The sequence below is a fragment of the Triticum aestivum genome, chromosome 7D, assembly GCF_018294505.1.
Source record: "Triticum aestivum cultivar Chinese Spring chromosome 7D, IWGSC CS RefSeq v2.1, whole genome shotgun sequence".
Lineage (NCBI taxonomy): Eukaryota > Viridiplantae > Streptophyta > Magnoliopsida > Poales > Poaceae > Triticum > Triticum aestivum.
The window spans coordinates 568,990,334-569,011,217 of NC_057814.1; the positions used below are offsets into that span (position 1 = coordinate 568,990,334).

At 45.3% G+C, this 20,884-nt stretch overlaps 1 long non-coding RNA gene across 1 annotated transcript; it reads right to left on the reverse strand.

The window, feature by feature from the left end:
* Positions 1 to 3,967: 3,967 nt before the first annotated feature.
* LOC123164180 (uncharacterized) lies at positions 3,968 to 7,631 on the reverse strand. Its single transcript, XR_006482202.1, has 4 exons — positions 7,514 to 7,631; positions 5,593 to 5,688; positions 5,158 to 5,236; positions 3,968 to 4,172 (listed from the first exon to the last, which is right to left on the reverse strand). It is a non-coding gene; the product is annotated as an uncharacterized lncRNA (long non-coding RNA).
* Between the last annotated feature and the right edge of the window lie 13,253 nt (positions 7,632 to 20,884).

Here is a 20,884-nt window from a genome sequence, read left to right on the forward strand (position 1 = left end):
GCTTTCTTCATGACTTATACATGTTCCTCTGACTATGAGATTATGCAACTCCCGTTTACCGGAGGAACACTTTGTGTGCTACCAAACGTCACAACGTAAATGGGTGATTATAAAGGTGCTCTACAGGTGTCTCCAAAGGTACTTGTTGGGTTGGCGTATTTCGAGATTAGGATTTGTCACTCCGATTGTCGGAGAGGTATCTCTAGGCCCACTCGGTAATGCACATCACTATAAGCCTTGCAAGCATTGTGACTAATGAGTTAGTTGCGGGATGATGTGTTACGGAACGAGTAAAGAGACTTGCCGGTAACGAGATTGAACTAGGTATCGAGATACCGACGATCAAATCTCGGGCAAGTAACATACCAGTGACAAAGGGAACAACGTATGTTGTTATGCGGTCTGACCGATAAAGATCTTCGTAGAATATGTGGGAGCCAATATGGGCATCCAGGTCCCGCTATTGGTTATTGACCAGAGACGTGTCTCGGTCATGTCTACATAGTTCTCGAACCCGTAGGGTCCGCACGCTTAACGTTACGATGACAGTTTTATTGAGTTTTGATGTACCGAAGGAGTTCGGAGTCCCGGATGAGATCGGGGACATGACGAGGAGTTTCGAAATGGCCGAGACGTAAAGATCGATATATTGGACGACTATATTCGGACTTCGGAAAGGTTCCGAGTGATTCGGGTATTTTTCGGAGTACCGGAGAGTTACGGGAATACGTATTGGGCCTTATTGGGCCATACGGGAAAGAAGGAAAAGGGCCTCAAGGGTGGCCGCACCCCTCCCCTTGATCTGGTCCGAATTGGACTAGGGAAGGGGGGCGCCCCCTTCCTTCCTTCTCTTTTTCCCTTCGTCTTTTCCTATTCCATATGGGAGGTGGAATCCTACTAGGACTAGGGAGTCCTAGTAGGACTCCACACTTGGTGCGCCCCCTCCTAGGGCCGGCCTCCTCCTCCCTTGCTCCTTTATATACGGGGGCAGGGGGGCACCCCAGAGACACAACAATTGATCCTTGAGATCTCTTAGCCGTGTGCGGTGCCCCCCTCCACCAAATTACACCTCGATAATACCGTTGCGGAGCTTAGGCGAAGCCCTGCGTCGGTGGAACATCATCATCGTCACCACGCCGTCGTGCTGACGAAACTCTCCCTCAACACTCGGCTGGATCGGAGTTCGAGGGACGTCATCGAGCTGAACGTGTGTAGAACTCGGAGGTGCCGTGCGTTCGGTACTTGATCGGTCGGATCGTGAAGACGTACGACTACATCAACCGCGTTGTGATAACGCTTCCGCTGTCGGTCTACGAGGGTACGTGGACAACACTCTCCCCTCTCGTTGCTATGCATCACCATGATCTTGTGTGTGCGTAGAATTTTTTTTGAAATTACTACGTTCCCCAACATACGCCTCTGTATGTCTCTCTAAATAAAATCAATCCGTAGCTGGCTCGGCACTCAGGTCGCCATACTCTCTTTGACGCCACCGTCCCCAGATCGTGTCGAGTGGCCGAAGCAGCGGAGGAAATATAAGGCAAATCATAAGAAGTACAGACCCCAATGCGCCATGTTTCTTTTAGATTTCTTGTTCCTCAAACTCTTGAGAATTAGGGCAAGGGCTCTTAACTATGTTAATGATTGGATCATTGACATATTTATAAAAAGAAATTGCGTGAAATAACAAAATTGACTCACAAAGTGGTGGTCAGATCACAATCTGTGAAGGTTATCGGCATTTGTGTCGGACGATTCCCCGAAGACTAGAGCACCAAAGCAAGCTTACTTTTATAACCGTGCAATTCAAGTATTAACCCACAAAAAAATCCAAGTATTAGATACATATTCTTTCGTGGTTTAATCTTCTCTGCCCAAATATAATTCATCAAACGCAAATATCAAATAATAACTATCAAATTACATGTCATAGAAGGAAACATTTCTAAAGAAGCAAGAGCAATCAATACATGATGAAAATATTGATCGGTTTTAAATATAATGTTGTAAACCCTTATACATTAATATATACTTTTATTTAATATGGTATGTCTGTTCTATTGTACATGGGACACCGGGTAATTTCTGTCCTGGGTCCGCCCCTGTTTTGGTTGGTTGGAATCATGTATTTTGGTTGTATTGCTCATATGTTAGCAAACCCTAGTTCATGATTTTGTTGTGGTGAAATCAATGTATATGATGCATTTAGGGTTATGTTTGTGCTTTTGACTATGTAGTGTGTGCCCAACATTATTGGGGTAGCAAGATCTAGTGCTAGAGTTAGTGGTTTTGTTAAGGGTTAAGGTTATGGTTATGGTTATGATCACCGTTAAAGTTACTCCTCGAATTGTAGGATGGCACTGATTGTCTTCTTTGAGTCTTCTGCTGAGGCGGCGACGAACCCTGAACGCATAGTCCTTGAGGAAGCGATGAAGCCGTGGGTTGACGTCGTCGATGTGTTGAATGCCTCTTCGAGGGACTATTCAAAGTAGTATTTGTCCAAGTGCCCTGAAAAGGTGTATGAAGCTAAAGAGAAAGAGATATGTAACCTCAAGGAGAATGAAATACTCCGTAGACGTGATCTCAAGAAGAACTGTGTCAGATTGACTTGAACAACCTTGGCCAGGTCATTGACTGCGTAGTTAAGCAACCATCATCGCCGATACCGAGGTAGGCTTCTCGGTGGGCTTGGGTCCATAAAAGAACGGATGCGCTTCTTGCAACCAGGGACCGTACGACTAAGATATTGTGTTGAAGATTCTTTTAAAGTGTCGGGACCCCGATCCTAAGTCACACCGATCTAGCATGTAACACATCATATCACTTTGCGGCCTCACGCACGGTATTCCCACGGGTGCCACCTTACCTGGCCCGGGACCGTTTGCGCCTTTTGGCTCACGTATATGATAGTGTCGCTAGCATCCATATGACAGAGAACCCGGGCCGGCATGACTAGTCGTGAATCCAAAGTGGCACTAACTTACAGGGACAGGCATACATGACCGAGCAACGAACGTGTCGGTCATCAGCGAGTGAATCCCGGCTGTAGCAAGTTAACAGGACTCCGGTAGACACCGCGTGACATTTCCCCGTAGGGACAGACATAGGAACGAAGAAGGACACATGCCGGCCAGCCTAAGTGTTCCGGAGCAGTAGCAATCTACCATGGCTCAGTGGAATCACTAGGAGACATTTCCCCATAAGAGAGGCTACCAAGAATAAACAACTAGGTTGTCGGATCCCACACATACCAAGCATTTCAATAACATACACACAATATGCTCGGTATGTGCAAATACAACATGGCATCACAACATAACTCTATAACTCAAAGTATTTATTTATTAGGCTCTGAGGAGCCAGATATTACAAACATGGGTCTGATGACCCAGCATTCAAGTCATACAAGCAACAAGCACATGCGGAAGCATAAACATGTCTGAGTACAGACATCTGAAAAGAGAGAAGGCTAATAAGCCTATCTATCTACAAGACCCTCCAAAGGGTACAAGATCGTAGCTGAGGTAACAAGCTAAACATCGAAGTCCACGCGGAACTACTAGTGAGACTCGCTACAACAGGAACCCCCCTTCTGCAACGCATCAATGTATTGTTGTATGGCCATATATGCGTTGTTAAGATCTACACCAACGGATTAGTATGCGTTGCCGTTGGTGGCGTTGCAAGGGGTCTACAACAACATATATACATGCGTTGGTAAAGGACCCATAGAAGCGTTGTTAGATAGCAACATATATAGTTAGGGCCTAACAACAGTTCGTATGCGTTGTTGGCCTGCAAAAAGGATTTTCAAAATGTACATAACCGATCATTGCAAACGAGTAGAAGCTTTGCTAGATTGCATGAACAATTAATGATATTTTACATATATATATTGCCATCCAGAATTATTGGGATAGTGCATAGAAGCCACAATATGATAAACAAAAATATCTCATATATTAAACCAGATATGTTGCATTACAAAGATCACGATCCAAAGATTACATGATGTGAAACTATCTAGTAGTAGCCCAATTCCCGAGCTTGCAATCAACTATAATGTTTGAAACATTGATCAATACAATGACATTCTATTTATCTTGTAGTAGCCTCTTTCATAACCTTGCAACCAAAACTTGGGCCATGTATCATCAGTTTATCTTGGCAATCTACAACAATAATAAAGTGAGTAACTTAGGGAAAATCAGGTTAATAGAGAAGTCGAATTTGAAGGAGGAGCACCATAGAGTGGTTGAAGGCCATGCCATTAGTAGCACTATACGCTGTAAAGGAAAGTACTACCCTACATGTGACAAAAACATTTGGTCATTGTTTTCTTATGAACAAACCTGCTATATGTCAGTTGAGTTAATAAACCATAAAAAGAAAATACTAATTAGTAAGAAACAAGGTACATGCCATAAATAAAATAAATATCATGTGCTGACATACAGGAAACAAGTTTAAACTAATGAGAACTTGCATAAATCATAGAAAAACTGATCAAATTACTCTACTGAAAAGTACAATGACAAAAAATCCATTTCAAGATTCTATTCCACAAGAAGTTCACTAGCATATTTATGCTCCACATGGTCAAAAGAAAACTAAACAAGTAGAGATGCTTAAATTAGTGAATCGTAACAGCAAAATAAAAAATGGCCACTGCTAATGCTTTCATACAGCATAGATGAGTATCCACATGAGAACATTGCAATGTTGCGAATCCTATGTTTCTTTAAGGGAACATTTGATTCCTATGTTCGATTTCCCGGCTCTAGTGAATGTTCATAAAATATCAAAGTTAGAATAAGATGGTGAATGTTATTCAGATTTGCAAAGATAATTGAATAATGGCCACATCATTGCTCCCAGCAAAATAAATGAACTACATATTAAGGGTAAGCAACAGAAAGTGGTACTGTTCTGATATATTCAGCCCGTACAAACTATTTCCTGCTAGCTGTTATAATTTTCCCTCAGAATAATAGGGGAAAGTCCAACTGATAATATGACAGTTCACTTAAACACATTTCGTTAGACAAAATATCTAGCTTTATTATTCACTTCAAAACTTTTCGAACTGTATGGCATAACACAATTACAAAATAAAATTTGAAATCAAATATATTTATATGATGTAACGACCGGTACCTCGTAATATATCTCAGCTTGATCAAACCTGTTCTGAATATGATAGTATTGTCCAACATTACGCAAAGTTGTTCCAACCCTACAAGAGGTAGTAAAACATGTTTTGTGCAGACCAAGTTAACGTAGGGAATTTATATGAAATATCATAAGAATTGACAAGTGTACGCCAGAGTGATCAGGATTTAATATTTAGTTCTCTACTATACAAAGACACAAGTGTACGCCATTCTTCCACTCAAACAACAGTTCACACCGAGCAGGCATAGATACATAGCACGCACCATGGAATGGAAACTTATATCATGTTACCTATGCATCCCACTATCCACTCTATTTTAACCCTAAAAAATAGCCATATGTTCACTCTTACAAAATGAACCGAATCAGAAAATACTGAAAAAATAATATGGAAAAGAAATCTAATCTCAAACTTACAGTACAGTATATCAGTAGGTTCAAATGATTTCTCCAGGATTTCAATTGCTTCGAGATATAATTGTTCAGCTTTCCTATACAACTCCACCTGCAATACTGAAAACAGAGGAAAGAAAAGGAATGACTCTTCAGGCAAAACCAGTATTTAAGATAGCTTTATGAAAGCCCACCACATGACAGGATGTGGCCTGGCCTTTTAAATTCGTGTACTGAAACCATTGAGTGACAATGTGTGAAATGCAACCCATACAAACCTAACGTACTGGGAAAACATAGTGATACATTAGTATTTTAGTGCGTGATGTATTGATGCCAAGAAGTCCGGTCATTCAGAGTTGTTTGGACGAGGTTACTGTGGTGTAATGGACAAGCACTTGATAGAAAGCAAAGATTGGACACTAATACTGAACCCCCTGCTAGAATTTACTTCTGTAGATAATAGGGTCATGCAGGGCCGGGCCCATAGTGGTGCGAACTGTGCAGCCCGCACAGGGCCCATAAATTTGAGGGGCCCCAGAAAATTTACATGTCTATGTACATATTATTCCTGGGGTTGGGCCGCGCATGGAGTTGGGCCGCTGCCCGCTGGCGCGTGACTCCCAGGCCGCTGCTCGATGCCTCGATTGCGGGATGCCAGACGCCAGGGCATGTTGATCTGCTCGATACCTCAATCTCCCCTAAAAAAAACTGATCTGCTCGATCAGAAACCAAAGGGCGGTGTCCAGTTCCGCTCGATCGGTTGCATCCAGCATCAATGGGCGGGCGACACGGTGCATGCGCATCCTCCAGACTTCCAGATCCGGCGACGCCGCAACGGACGATCGACACGGTGAAAGGTATAGTCAGAGACAGGATTAGGAGACGTACGCTAGATTTGTCATTGCAAATACAGTAAAGTCCTCATTGGTTTACAACTTCGCATCCATCGATAAATCCTCTCGTGTTCTTGGGTTCTCAGAGGGTTAGAGAGGAATATTGCTGGCTTCTACTCCTATTATCTTAATTTTTGTTTTCTAATTAACTTTTTGCAGGGATCATTAGAGAGATAGATTCTTGCGTGATTGCCTCCTCGATTAAAGATCACCGTATAGCAGTTCAACCGGATAGGACACGAGACTAGGTGAGTAGGACGGTTCGTCTAATTGCCAAACATTGACATATAGGGGCTGTTTGGTTTGTGACTAACTTTGCCAAAGGTTGCCACACCTAAGGTTATGCAAGTATGACTAACTTAGGTGAGTGTTTGGTTCAAGCCATACCTTAGGCAAGCCACACTTGAGCCCCACATGACATACACACAAAAAGTGTGGCAAGATTCCCTTAGGCTTGCCAACTTGTTGTTCTCATTTTAATGAACTAAGCTTAGGCAAGGTTGGCAAAAATGTGTGGCAAAGTGTGGCAATGCTAGGCCTAAAACCAAACAGCCCCATAATCTCCAATTGATATCTGCTGCCATATCACTTTAATTTTGTTTTATTCTTTGGTATCTCGTGTTTCAGTACTACAGAATTTTTATGTCAGACAATATATCACATACTCCCTCTATAAACAAATATAAGAGCGTTTAGATCATTAAACACTCTTATATTTCTTTACGGAGGGAGTGCTTTATAATTGCTCGATAGTTTATCTTTCTAGTGAGATAGGGCCCCATTTTTTAGTTTCGCACAGGGCCCCGGATTTTGCCGGCCCGGCCCTGGGGTCATGCCCTTTGTCTTGACTAAATCTATTTGTGGAGACTGCACACTTGGTCTGAACCATTTCTTCAGAGCATAAACCTAGATGAAAAAAAAACTCAGCTACATATAAAAATATAGATCAGGACAATCATTGCTGTAACGACCATTGTATACTCCAAATGAAAATAGAAATCTTCTCCATTAGTCGTACTATGAAGTACTAACGAGATTATGAAGATCACCTGCCAACAGCTTGGGTGCATAACACATTCAGATTCTTCATGAATCGTCAGTGTTGGAGGAGGTAGCCGAGGTAGAGGATGACAGTCGAAGCCGATCCGGCGGCAGCATATGAAGATACATGGAGGTAGTGGGCCTATGAACCCGAGGAGGTGCAGGAGTCGTGCCGCCCGTGCCGACTAGGGTTGCTGTAGGAGCATGTTCAGGGGCGCCGAGGATGCTGCGGCGGCGGAGGATCCGAGGAGACCAGCGGAGCCGGCAGTTGAGTGGTGGCGCAGTCGGGGCGGGGGGCAGGGGGCGCCGGAGCTAGCCAGAACCGGCCTGCGGTGGCGGCGTGGTGTTCGGTTGGGCCTGGGCTGAGAGGAATCGTGGGAGAGAGAGATGGCGGATAGATGTGTAGAATAAGGTGGAGATAGGTTACGGGGAATTTTTTTGGAAACGAGGAGGTCAGATATCCCTTTTCTAAAGCAAGGAGGTTAGCGCCAAGTAAGGGATAAGTGAGGGAAGTGTGAGGTTGAACAAAACAACACATCAGTCATCACCGTTGCTAGACATGCGTTGTTTAATTGGGGTTCTTGTTGTAGTGACTGAAGTCTCTCTGCAAAAATATAAATTAAGCAAACGTGAGTACAAATGTACCCAGCAAGACTTATATCAGAACAAGCTACAAATGCATCAGTATCAACAAAGGGATGGCGGGGTTTAACTGCAGCAAGCCAGCTTTAACTCAGTGGCTATCCCGAACTACGACTGCAAGTAACTCTTTTGGGGTGACGCACACGATTCCACATATTCACCAATCAATACACCACAATGGATCCGCTCCCGTCTTCCTACGAGAACGCCATCCATAGCACTCACGCTTATCTTGCGCATTTTAGAGTATCCACATTCACTTGTCTATGAACTGTATAGGCAACCCAGAGGTCCTTTACCGCGGACGCGGCTATTCGAATAGATCATTTATAACCCTGCAGGCGTGTACTTCTTCACACATGTTTCCACCACTTAGCGTCTGCACACGACATGTGCTCGGCAGACTTTAAGCAAAAGCCGACGTGGGTGTAGACCATGACCTGACTAACCACACAAGTCCCTAGTCCAGGTTTATGGCCTATTCAGGTTCCATCCGCAGGGAGTCCGGCCGAGGTTTCCACTACGACCCCGAACGATGTGTGCAGGGTTCTCGAGGCACCAAACGGGCGACTTGGTACACCGGGCCACGTGCCTACCGCATCACAGCCCATCCCTCGGGTCAGCGCTGCGCACGGCCTCCAGCATACTACAAACACCAGAAACTACTTGCAACTCCTGGATAGAGGACATGGGGGATAATAAGTCGAGCGGGGTCATATTTCAGGGCCCAACGTGTGGTAGTAGCTGTTCATGGATCACAAACACAGAACTCAGTTCCTGAGGAAGGTTTCAATGAGACAACCCACCATGTACTCCTACATGGCCTCTCACCGCTACCTTTACCAAATCATGTTCACACACTTAGCTCTCAACAGTAAGACATGTTCACCACATTCCAATTCATCCCCGATGAATCAGACCTGACTCAACTCTAAGCAGTAGCAGGCATGACAACAAGCATGAATGAGTAGGCACATCAGGGCTCAAACAACTCCTACTCATGCTAGTGGGTTTCATCTATTTACTGTGGCAATGACAGGTCATGCGGAGGAAAGGGGTTCAACTACCGCAGCATATAATAGTTGAATCGTTGTTGTCCTAATGCAGTAAAAGAGAGCAGAAGCGAGAGAGTGGGATTGTATCCGAATGAACAAGGGGTTTTTTGCTTGCCTGGCACTTCTGAAGATAGTATAGCTCTTCATCGGTGTCAACGATCCCAACGTCGGAACCACGTCTACTGAGAGGGGAAAAATACCGGCAAACAAGGAAGAGCACAATCAATGCAATGCAACAATTATGATGCATGATAATGACATGGCACTATGCTGTGATTTGGTCTAATGCGACAGAAAGTCATTTTGATTGAAGTGGAATTCAAAGCTAGATCAAATTCCAACTCCAAAACTATTATCAAATTTGTCCTAATCATGTTTCATCCTAAACAGTGAGGTTAACTTGCTCAAACATGCATGAAAATTCCACAGATAGATAGATTGGATTTTTCTGATCATTTTTCATATATAATTTGTTTCATTTGGAGTTACAGATTATTTTCTATGATTTTCTGAAGTTTATAACATTTTCTGGAATTTCCTGGTTATTTAAAATAAACTAAATCCAGAAAATGCTTTATTGCATCAGCATTATGTCACTGTGATGTCAGTGAGTCAACAGGGGCAGTCCAGGTCAAACCTGACCAGTGGGACCCTCCTGTCAGTGGCTAACCTAACTAACAGAGTTAATTAGCATTAAACTAATCCTAATCTAGATTAGTTAAGGCCTGGGCCCACATGTCAGTGTCTGGTCTAGTTAACATTGTTAATTAACGCTAATTGAAATCTAACCAGGGTTAGTCCGGGGCTGGCCCCACATGTTAGTGACCCAGAGGAGGTCAAACCTCTGGTCAACAGGGTCAATCCCGCCGGCGACTCGATGCCGGCGAGGCCAGACACGGCGGAGGGCCTCGGATTTGCGTCTCCGGCAACCAAATGGGTGGCGGAGACCATTTACGAGGAGCTGGTGCTCGCGCGCATGGCGACGACCTTGGCGGCGCCGGAGCTCGGGTGAGCTCGGGATCGAGGCCACAACATGCAAAAGGACGGGGTTTTGCGCTAGGGAGACGCTACGCGAGGCGGCGATCACATTAGGCACGCCGGGGTGACCATTGGGTCACTAGAGCTGCGTCGGCGATGAGCTCAGGCGGTGGCGCTTCTCGGTCGTCAGTGAAGTAGCAGCTACGGCATGCAAACGAGACAACAGAGGGGGTGGTTCGAGGGAGAGCCTCATGGCGGTTGTAGCGATGCAGACAGCGACCTCGAAGGAGGTCCGGAGCGGTCGCGGTGGTGAGGTGGATCTCCGGTGATCGAGGAGGAAGAAGGGGTCGGGGACAGTGCTTGGAGGCGTCCGGCGTCGCGTGAGTCGTCGAGGAGGCGTAGACGATGGAGGCGGAGCTCATGGGCACGTCAGAGGGGCGAGGGGGTGGCTCTGGCGACGACTACGGTGAACGGCGGCGAGGATGGCGCTCGGCCATCGCGGGAGAGGGCAAGGGAGACGAGGGGGAGAGAGGCGGGGCGGTCGGCTCAATCGGGATGGCTCCCGCGGGTCTATCCGCGGCGCCACGCAAGCTAGTAGGCAGGAGGTGGCACGGGCGCGTGTGCGCGCGGTGAGCACGCGCTCGGCGTCCTTCTGGCGCGGTGGAGACGACAACTGGCATCGGCCAGCTGGGCTGGGCCGTGCTGGGCCAGGCCAAGTGAGCGCCAGGTGAAAACCTTCTCTCTCTCTATTTCTTTTCTCTTTTCTATTTATTTCTTTGTGTTTTGTTTTAGTTTAGGCACTAAAACATTTTTGATAACTTTGAAACTTTTTGTGGGCTCACTCTGAAATATCCCAGAGGCCCTCTGCAAGTTTCAAAATATTTGGAGCTTTTAAAATATGTATATATATATTATTTGAATAGCCCCAATTCAAATATGGTTTGATTTAATTCAATGCCCATTTTGGTCCTGCAAAAATGTGCACTATTTACGGTTAAGGTTTTCACCTTTTCCCCTAAATCATGAACATTTTTGAAGGGCATTTCAGGTTCATTGAAACCAATTTTGGTTGAACCTAGTAATTCAAAGGGGTGCTAGGGTTTATTAAATCCCCATTTCAAGTTTAGAAAAAAATTAAACATGATGCAACACCAAATGCTAGCACTAGGCATTACCAGAACTAGGGATGTGACAACTCACCCCTACTAAAAAAGAATCTCGTCCCGAGATTCAAGATGTGAGGTAAGAAGACAGAGGGGCGCAATAATAACACAATCTTCGCGATCCGATTGCCCTTCTCAAAGATGTAGTTCATTGCATCATATTGATATTGACGTCTTTGCTTTCAAGATCTTCATCCAACACGATGATGACAGGAACATGGAGAACTCTATGAGAATCGATCTTCACGAAGATCGAGCAACTCGATATCAACCCATGGAGTGAGACGTAAGGACACCTCTCGAGTTGAGACACAAAACACACATCATGAGGAATGGGAAGAAGCAGATGACAAGGGCTCAATTTGGTAGGCAACAATTCCACACTTGAGTAAGATGGTGCATGGCTTCAAAGTAGCGAGGAGATAACTGCCATGATTCCATAACGGGGCACCTCAGGGAAGGTGACTCATAGAATTATTCCCTTAAGTGGCAAAAAGAATTAATTTTGATATGGAGATCATTGGAACTCTTCATACCAGCCTGAAGCAATTCACAATTGATCGTTTGAAGGAGTTCGAAGCAATGACATACTCAGTTTGGAAAGGACACTACGGTTATCAAACAACTCGACAAACAGAGGGCACATTCTGATTGATACCGAAGATACAACCTACACTACTGGAATCTGGCATTTTGCCGTCTGCCTCCTCTTTGCCGTCTGCCAGCTGACGGCAAAGAGCCTCTTTGCCATCCGCTTCCACAAAGCGGACGGCAAAGAAAGGGCTGACGACAAAAATGCTATTTGCCGTCAGCCAACTCTTTGTCGTTCGCCAGCAGACGGCATAGAATCTTTGCCGTCCGCTAGCGGACGGCAAAGAATGAGGGTGGCCCACTACCGAGAACCACCTAACAGACACTTTCTTTGCCGTCCGCTAACAGACGGCAAAAAAAGTGGCCAAGCTAACGTCCGTTAGCTAGGATCTTTGTCGTCTGCTGGTGGACGGCAAAGAACCATGCCCTAACTAAAATCCATCAATGCCTGCCCGCGCCCCATCTCTCTGTCTCCTCTCTCTCTCCGCCCGCGCCCGAGCCGCCGCCGCCCCAACAGCCCCGGTGACCCCCTTCCCCGCCCCGCGCCATCCCCGTCGTCGTGCCGCGCCGCCCCGTGCCTGAGCCGCCGCCGCCCCACGCCACCCACGTCGCCGCAGCACCCCCTCCTCCACCCCGGCGCCCCTCTGCTCCACCATCGCGGCCGCCCCGCCGCTCCGGCGCCCCCTCCTCCACCCAACGGCCGTGTTGATCGGAGTGACTGCGACAATCACAGTCCTGGCAAGTGGCAACATCATTGTTGAGGTGTGTGTGCCTCAAACTCGTATGTTAGTTGCGTCTCCTGTGATCATAGTTGAGCAAGTATAAGATTGCAGTATGGTTATAATGTCTTACCCCAGCTTGCATTTACATACCTTTTCTGTAATAGGATCCTATGGTAATGTGATGTGGTACTTGTTCTGATTTGCATACAAAGTAAATTGATTTTAGGACACTACCCTTAGTTTCTGATTTGAGGTATGTTTGTTTGCTTGGTGTGTGGAACCTAGAGCCACCTAAAATATGGTGCAACTATGATTGTTGCCACAAGTATTCCAATGTGATCACACCACAAGGAACTTTAGGTTTAGTTTTGGTTAAGAAGAAAGATGAAAAAAATAAGAAGAAGAAGATAAAGAGGAGGAAGAAGAAGTGTATTTTTCCCCTATTTTTAGATTACTATGCTCTTTTTTTCAACATTTTTAGTTTTTTTCATGTCTAAAGAAATTCCTAGTTTTGAAGGGTGCCAATTGCCATTGCCAACTAACCTACCAAATTAATTAAGTGTTGTTGATGTTGTTGAGCACAAGTGCATTGCTTTTTTTCTCAGTTTTCTTTCATGTCTAGAAACTTGGCCCTATGTTTATAGATATGCTTCTAGCTAGATACTAATTGGTCTCTTCTGCTGCTTATTAGAGATGGGGGGAGGCCGTCACCGCAGGCTCCGCTCTGCCACACCGGAGTACGAGTTGGATGCTTTCGAGTTCTTCTGTATCATACTTGGGACTTCCTCCAAGAGGCAGGTATATAAAAGGAGAGAATCTCATTATGATAACTCTGTTGTTTGCTACATCACTCCTTGTCCCAAACAGCAGAGGCTGCCTGACACTTTTATGACGATGCTGGACGGCCATCGGCCAAAGAATGTGAAGCTGCGACAGGCCGACAGCGGGCTTCGCAGGCTTTGGGACGTGGAGTTGGTGATCAGGTACGGCCACATGTACCTGTGTCATGGCTGGGAGAAGTTCTACCGTGCCTACGACCTGCGGCACGGGTACTTCCTTCTCTTCAGGTACGACGGCGACGCCATGCTCACCGTGAAGGTGTTCAACACGACTATGTGTCGCATGCGCTACCAGGACGACAATGATGCCAGTACGTTCTGCCTCTTCTTCCTCTATATTTTGCTTTGTCTCACATCGATTGCTAACGGCCATTGTTGCATTTGGTCAGGCAATGGGAGCAGCAGCAGCGACTCTGGCTACAGCCAAAGCAGTAGCGACTTTGGCTGCAGCAAAAGCAGCAGCGAGGATGATCCGGAATGGAGTGGGGAAGAAGAGGAGCAGAGTGGGGATGAGGAGGTGCAGGCTGACGATGGGCAACAGATGGTGGTGGCTGAGGATGACGTAGCGATGGTGGTGGCTGATGATGGGCAAGAGATGGTGGTGGCTGAGGATGACCTAGCGATGGTGCTGCCGGAAGATGGCCTCGCGATGGTGGTGGTGCCTGACAATGACCTCGCGATGGTGGTGGCGCCGGCGATCCCACAGCGGGGCGACATGACCATGCCAATTGTGGTAGAAGACTACATCCCACTGCCTCCACCGCCTCGCCGCTCTTAGCGCATCAGGATGAGGAAGGAGAAGGAGAAGAAGAATGAGGAGTGAACTATGTCAGGTATGTCAGATCTCCAGAATGATCTATATATACTTAGCTTTGTTTCCTTCGAAATGACATAAGTTAGCTCTAATATGCTAAGTTATCTCTAATATGCTTAGTTTCCTAGGTTTGCTCAATAATGACATACACTTGGCTTACTTGTGTAAAAAAATGGCATAATTATGCTTAGTTAACTCAAAAATGGCATAATTAGTTAAGTTAGCTCCAAAATGACCCATTTAACCTAGGTTAGCTCCAATATGATCCATTTTACCTAGGTTAGCTCCAAAATGACCAAGTTTACCTAGGTTAGCTCCAATATGATCCATTTTAGCTAGGTTAGCTCCAAAATGACCAAGTTTACCTAGGTTAGCTCCAATATGATCCATTTTAGCTAGGTTACCTCCAAAATGACCTAGTTTACCTAGGTTAGCTCCAAAATGACCAAGTTTACCTATGTTAGCTCCAAAATGACCTAGTTTACCTAGGTTAGCTCCAAAATGACCAAGTTTACCTAGGTTAGCTCCAAAATGACCTAGTTTACCCAGGTTAGCTCCAAAATGACCAAGATAGCATAATATGCTTAGTTCACTCAAAGATGGCATAATTAGCTAGGTTAGCTCCATTTTACCTAAGTATGCTTACTTCTTATTCCAGTCTTCTTCTTCTTCTTCTTCATTTTCTTCTTCTTCTTCTAACTTTCTTGTTTCCCATTTTGTAGATCTCATTTAATTCACGGAAGCTTGCATGGATGGAGTGCTTCTTTTCCCTTTCCGCTTTTGTTTTGTATCAATGAACTTGCATGGATGGAACTTGTTATATGGATGGATGGATAACGGTGTTGGATGAACAATGTGAAACTTCTGTAATATGTATGGATGGAACTATGTGTTGGTTATGTATGTATATATGATGAAACTTGTGTGTTGGATATGTCTTTTGTGAAATTTGTGTGTTGAAATTTGTGCGTTGAAACTTGTGTGTTCAAATTGAATGAATTTAAGAAAAAACACAAAAAACAGGGGCTATACAGGATCTTTGCCGTCCGCCAGCGGACGGCAAAGATGCCACGTGGCAGCTCCCTGTACAGCCTGGGGGCTGTCCTATTTGGTTACTTTGCCGTTCGCTGGCTGACGGCAAAGGTGCAATGGTCTTTGCCGTCCGCCAGCTGACGGCAAAGCTCACCGTTAGCCCCCTAACGGCCAGACGTTGTCACGTGTGCCGTCCAGGACCTTTGCCGTCAGCCGGCTGACGGCAAAGACCATTTCATCTTTGTCATCCGCCAGCTGACGGCAAAGAAGCCTTTGCCGTAGCCTATTCATCCGGACCTGTTGCCGTCCGCCATGTATGCCTTTGCCGTCCGCCATGGCGCACGGCAAAGTGCCTAATTCCTGTAGTGCTAGTGTCTGAGCGTGCTCTCAAGAACTTGAGCATTTCCATAATCATCAAGGTTTACCAACAACCGTGTCGAGGATCCTAGTGACACCTCATACTACCATGATGAACGGTGATGGAGGATGCAGATGCAAGGAGGACATCACTTTCTCAGATTTTTCCTTAACAATGCCAAAGAAGCAAATCTGGATGATCGACCGAGAGACATTTAGCACTCTGCTTCTAATGTTCTCCTTGATGTTCTAGCTACCACGGTCATGCTTAAAAAGCATCAACATGGCCATCAAGTAAAGGTCGGACTTCGGGAGCAAAAAATCCATAAGGAACAACTTCTAGAATAAGTCATGCGAAATCCTCATGGGAAGTGATCAAACGGCTTAATCAAGATACTATAATAATAGTGCTTCCAGCTAGGTGCGTCCACTTCACTGGAACCTATATCATAGTTCTTGGAAGAAGTTCCAATCATCATATCTACCTGAGATTCAAATCTAGTTGGTAACAGGATAGTTCAGACAACGTGTCTGGAAAAGAAAGTTTGCAACACAAACCGACGAGATGACATTGCGAGATTCTCGGGGGACGAACTACGATAGCAAGCTCCAAAACATGAGCTGGTTCTGCTACATACATGTGAACACGATGTCCAAGACAAAGATGACCACATAGAAGTCTTACAACAAAACACTACCGGGTTCAGGTGGGGAGCCATCATCGAGGATATCGGGGTGCTTGCGTAAGTCTAGCTCCTAAGAAGGAACTTATTCTCCTTGAACAAATCAATCAGTGGCTTGGTGTGCTACAGAATTCATATGGAACGAAGATGATCAGTCTAACAGACCACAGAATACTTTGCACATGCATAGCTGACTTGGGATGATTCCACAGGAAGCAAACTAACTTTCTCTAATTCACGGCGGCAACTTGTATCGAATGCACATGAGCTTAGAGGAAGTCACTTCTTACATCCAAACATATGCTTCATGAACGGGACATGAAGATAATGCTTTCAAAGTTTCCAACACTAGCTGGATGTTCAACACGAATCATGGAGGAGATAAAAATGTTGCTGATGGGCTCAATAACAATTCATCCAGGTTTCCATATAAGTGGAATTCCACAATTATGTGAACAAGATGATAGCATTGGTCAGACCCAAAGGATATAATGGTGTATGCTCGAGGAAACAACCACGAGTAGGACAACATTACGAATATCGTTGGTTCTGATTTGATTTGATGATAGCCCATACTCAAATCAAAGATTGGATAAGGTGATAGGTCCATTAACTGATCACGAGGGTCAATCGATGAAAATACCATCTTCCTTCAACACACATACAAGATATCCCTTAGTGATGAGCTAGGTCGGACAAGCTTTTATCCTCCAACTCTCCAAGTTGTTGTTTAGCTTAACCAACTAGCTCAGGGGTATGCAACACAGATTCTTGGAGAAGGGTTGGTTACAAGAAAACCAACTTGATCACGAGCTCAACATAACAGTCAGGGGACAACCCGGTGATACTTCTGAGAAGATATTCGAAAAATAACGAACCACCGATATGTTACTAAGCTCGAGAGCAATCTTGCTTTTTAGGGCAAGACGATATGACCAAAAGAGCAAAGGATTGTTACAATCCTAACTCATTGATCGAGGGGTGCACCAGGGAAAATGGACTAGGTGGCACTATCAATCTTAGAAAATGATGATTCAGTAACCAACACGCTAAGAACGAAATTATTGTCCATTAACTACCAAGCAATGGAGTTGCTAGGAGTATTGATTTCACACATCACGATTCACTTGTCAGCATTCCGGTTACAATAATACGGAACCGAGGAATGAACAATGATGGCAAGAAGTATCACTGCGTCAAGATTTCATAAGAGGTGGTGCAATTCTCATGACAATCCCGACATAAAGATGGCAATACCCCAAGGTAGAACAGAACAAAAACTGGATTGGCATTTTGATCTGCGGATTACAACTGCTTTGACCCAATCCTGGAAATGGATAAGGTACTGGAGTTTGTTTCTCCTAGTCATTCTAGAATAGAATGGCTTGATGGACCACAAGAGTAAAAGGCATCGATGAACACGAATGCACAACTACTCTTGACTATCAATTGATAGACGAAGGTCAGAAAACAACTAAATAGGGACAACTCCAAGGAACATACGATTTTCTGAGTTGTGGGTGCATAGATTAGCATGCCGAACGAGTTCAACATATTTCTTCTGGATAACCCATGCAGAAAGGTAGAACTGGCAGAGTCACAATATGAATGGAGTACTCCTCAAGAGCACCCTGGTTGTGATCTTTTGGTTCAAAAGAACTTCTGCCATGATGGTTCATGGTATTGGAAGAATGAGATACCACGGACCTCGAGGGCTATCGCAAAGGTTACTAATATCCTAAAGGTACGAGCAACACTATCAACACGAGGTAAGTAGAGTGAATCTTGGGCTTAAGAACCCAAAAATAGAAGGCCTACTAACTAAATGGCATCACGGAATGCTTTCGAGAATGACGGCTAGAATCATCACACTGGGAACACAAAACATCGCCATATTACTGGGTGGTTCTCTAGGATACCCTAGTGTCATAATAATAGCTTTAACATATACGTCGAGGAAATGGAGTACCTCAACACACCGATTAGTGTGCTTAATCTGGCCCAAAAGAACATCAGGAACGGAAAGAAGGGAGTTGCAAATGCATCAGACTATTTAGAAGCCTGGGATGACTCGGACAGCATAACGGCTGTAAATGCTCGAAAAGATTTGAGACATCCTGCAAAATAGTGGCATGACCACTCAACACCACAAAATCAAGGTTCCGAGACCAACTGTTAACACACAGAAATACTAGAAACTGAATTGAGACTTGAATTCATCAATCCTATAAGTCTACGGATTAGTAACACGTGATCCTGATAGAAGAAGAGAAAGCCTAGTTCCTTAACCCCGTAGAAAAGATAGGATGACTCGAATCAGAAGGCCATAAGGTAAAGAAGTAAAAAGAGCCTTACGTTCCTTCCCACAATCAATTCCCCTATATGTAACTAAAGCATTTCTAGACTCGACTTCGACCAGTTTGGCTTGGTAATCCTAGAGGCAGTCAGGCTCTGATACCAAAGTTGTCGGCACCCCGATCCTAAGTCACATCGATCTAGCATGTAACACATCATATCACTTTGCGGTCTCATGCACGGTATTCCCACGGGTGCCACCTTACCTGGCCCGGGACCGTTTGTGCCTTTTGGCTCACGTATATGATAGTGTCGCTAGCATCCATATGATAGAGAACCCGGGCCGACATGACTAGTCGTGAATCCAAAGTGGCACTAACTTAGAGGGACAGGCATACATGACCCAGCAACGAACGTGTCGGTCATCAGCGAGTGAATCCGGGCTATAGCAAGCTAACAGGACTCTGGTAGACACCGCGTGACATTTCCCCGTAGGGGCAGACATAGGAACGAAGAAGGACACATGCCGGCCAGCCTAAGTGTTCCGGAGCAGTAGCAAGCTACCATGGCTCAGTGGAAGCACTAGGAGACATTTCCCCATAAGAGAGGCTACCAAGAATAAACAACTAGGTTGTCGGATCCCACACATACCAAGAATTTTAATAACATACACACAATATGCTCGGTATGTGCAAATACAACATGGCATCACAACATAACTCTATGACTCAAAGTATTTATTCATTAGGTTCTGAGGAGCCAGATATTACAAACATGGGTCTGATGACCCAGCATTCAAGTCATACAAGCAACAAGCACATGCGGAAGCATAAACATGTCTGAGTACAGACATCTGAAAAGAGAGAAGGCTAGTAAGCCTATCTATCTACAAGACCCTCCAAAGGGTACAAGATCGTAGCTGAGGTAACAAGCTAAACGTCGAAGTCCACGCAGAACTACTAGTGAGACAGCAGTCTCTCTGCAAAAACATAAATTAAGCAAACGTGAGTACAAATGTACCCAGCAAGACTTACATCAGAACTAGCTACAAATGCATCAGTATCAACAAAGGGATGGTGGGGTTTAACTGCAGCAAGCTAGCTTTGACTCAGTGGCTATCCTGAACTACGACTGCAAGTAACTCTTTTGGGGTGGCGCACACGAGTCCACATATTCACCAATCAATACACCACAATGGATCCGCTCTCGTCTCCCTACAAGAACGCCATCCATAGCACTCACGCTTATCTTGCGCATTTTAGAGTATCCACTTTCACTTGTCTATGAACTGTATAGGCAATCCAGAGGTCCTTTACCACGGACGCAGCTATTCGAATAGATCATTTATAACCCTGCAGGGGTGTACTTCTTCACACATGTTTCCACCACTTAGCGTCTGCACACGACATGTGCTCGGCAGACTTCAAGTGAAAGCCGACGTCGGTATAGACCACGACCTGACTAACCACACAAGTCCCTAGTCCAGGTTTATCGCCTATTCAGGTTCCATCTGCAGGGAGTCCGGCCGAGGTTTCCACTACGGCCCCGAACGATGTGTGTAGGGTTCCTGAGGCACCAAACGGGCGACTTGGTACACCGGGCCACGTGCCTACCGCATCACAGCCCACCCCTCGGGTCAGCGCTGCGCACGACCTCCAGCATACTACAAACACCAAAAACTACTTGCAACTCCTGGATAGAGGACATGGGGGATAATAAGTCGAGCGGGGTCATATTTCAGGACCCAACGTGTGGTAGTAGCTGTTCATGGATCACAAACACAGAACTTAGGTCCTGAGGACAGTTTCAATGAGACAACCCACCATGTACTCCTACACGGCCTCTCACCGCTACCTTTACCAAATCGTGTTCACACACTTAGCTCTCAACAGTAAGACATGTTCACCACATTCCAATTCATCCCCGATGAATCAGACCTGACTCAACTCTAAGCAGTAGCAGGCATGACAACAAGCATGAATGAGTAGGCACATCAGGGATCAAACAACTCCTACTCATGCTAGTGGGTTTCATTTATTTACTGTGGCAATGACAGGTCATGCAGAGGTAAGGGGTTCAACTACCGCAGCATGTAACAGTTGAATCGTTGTTGTCCTAATGCAGTAAAAGAGAGCAGAAGCGAGAGAGTGGGATTGTATCCGAATGAACAAGGGGGTTTTTGCTTGCCTGGCACTTCTGAAGATAGTA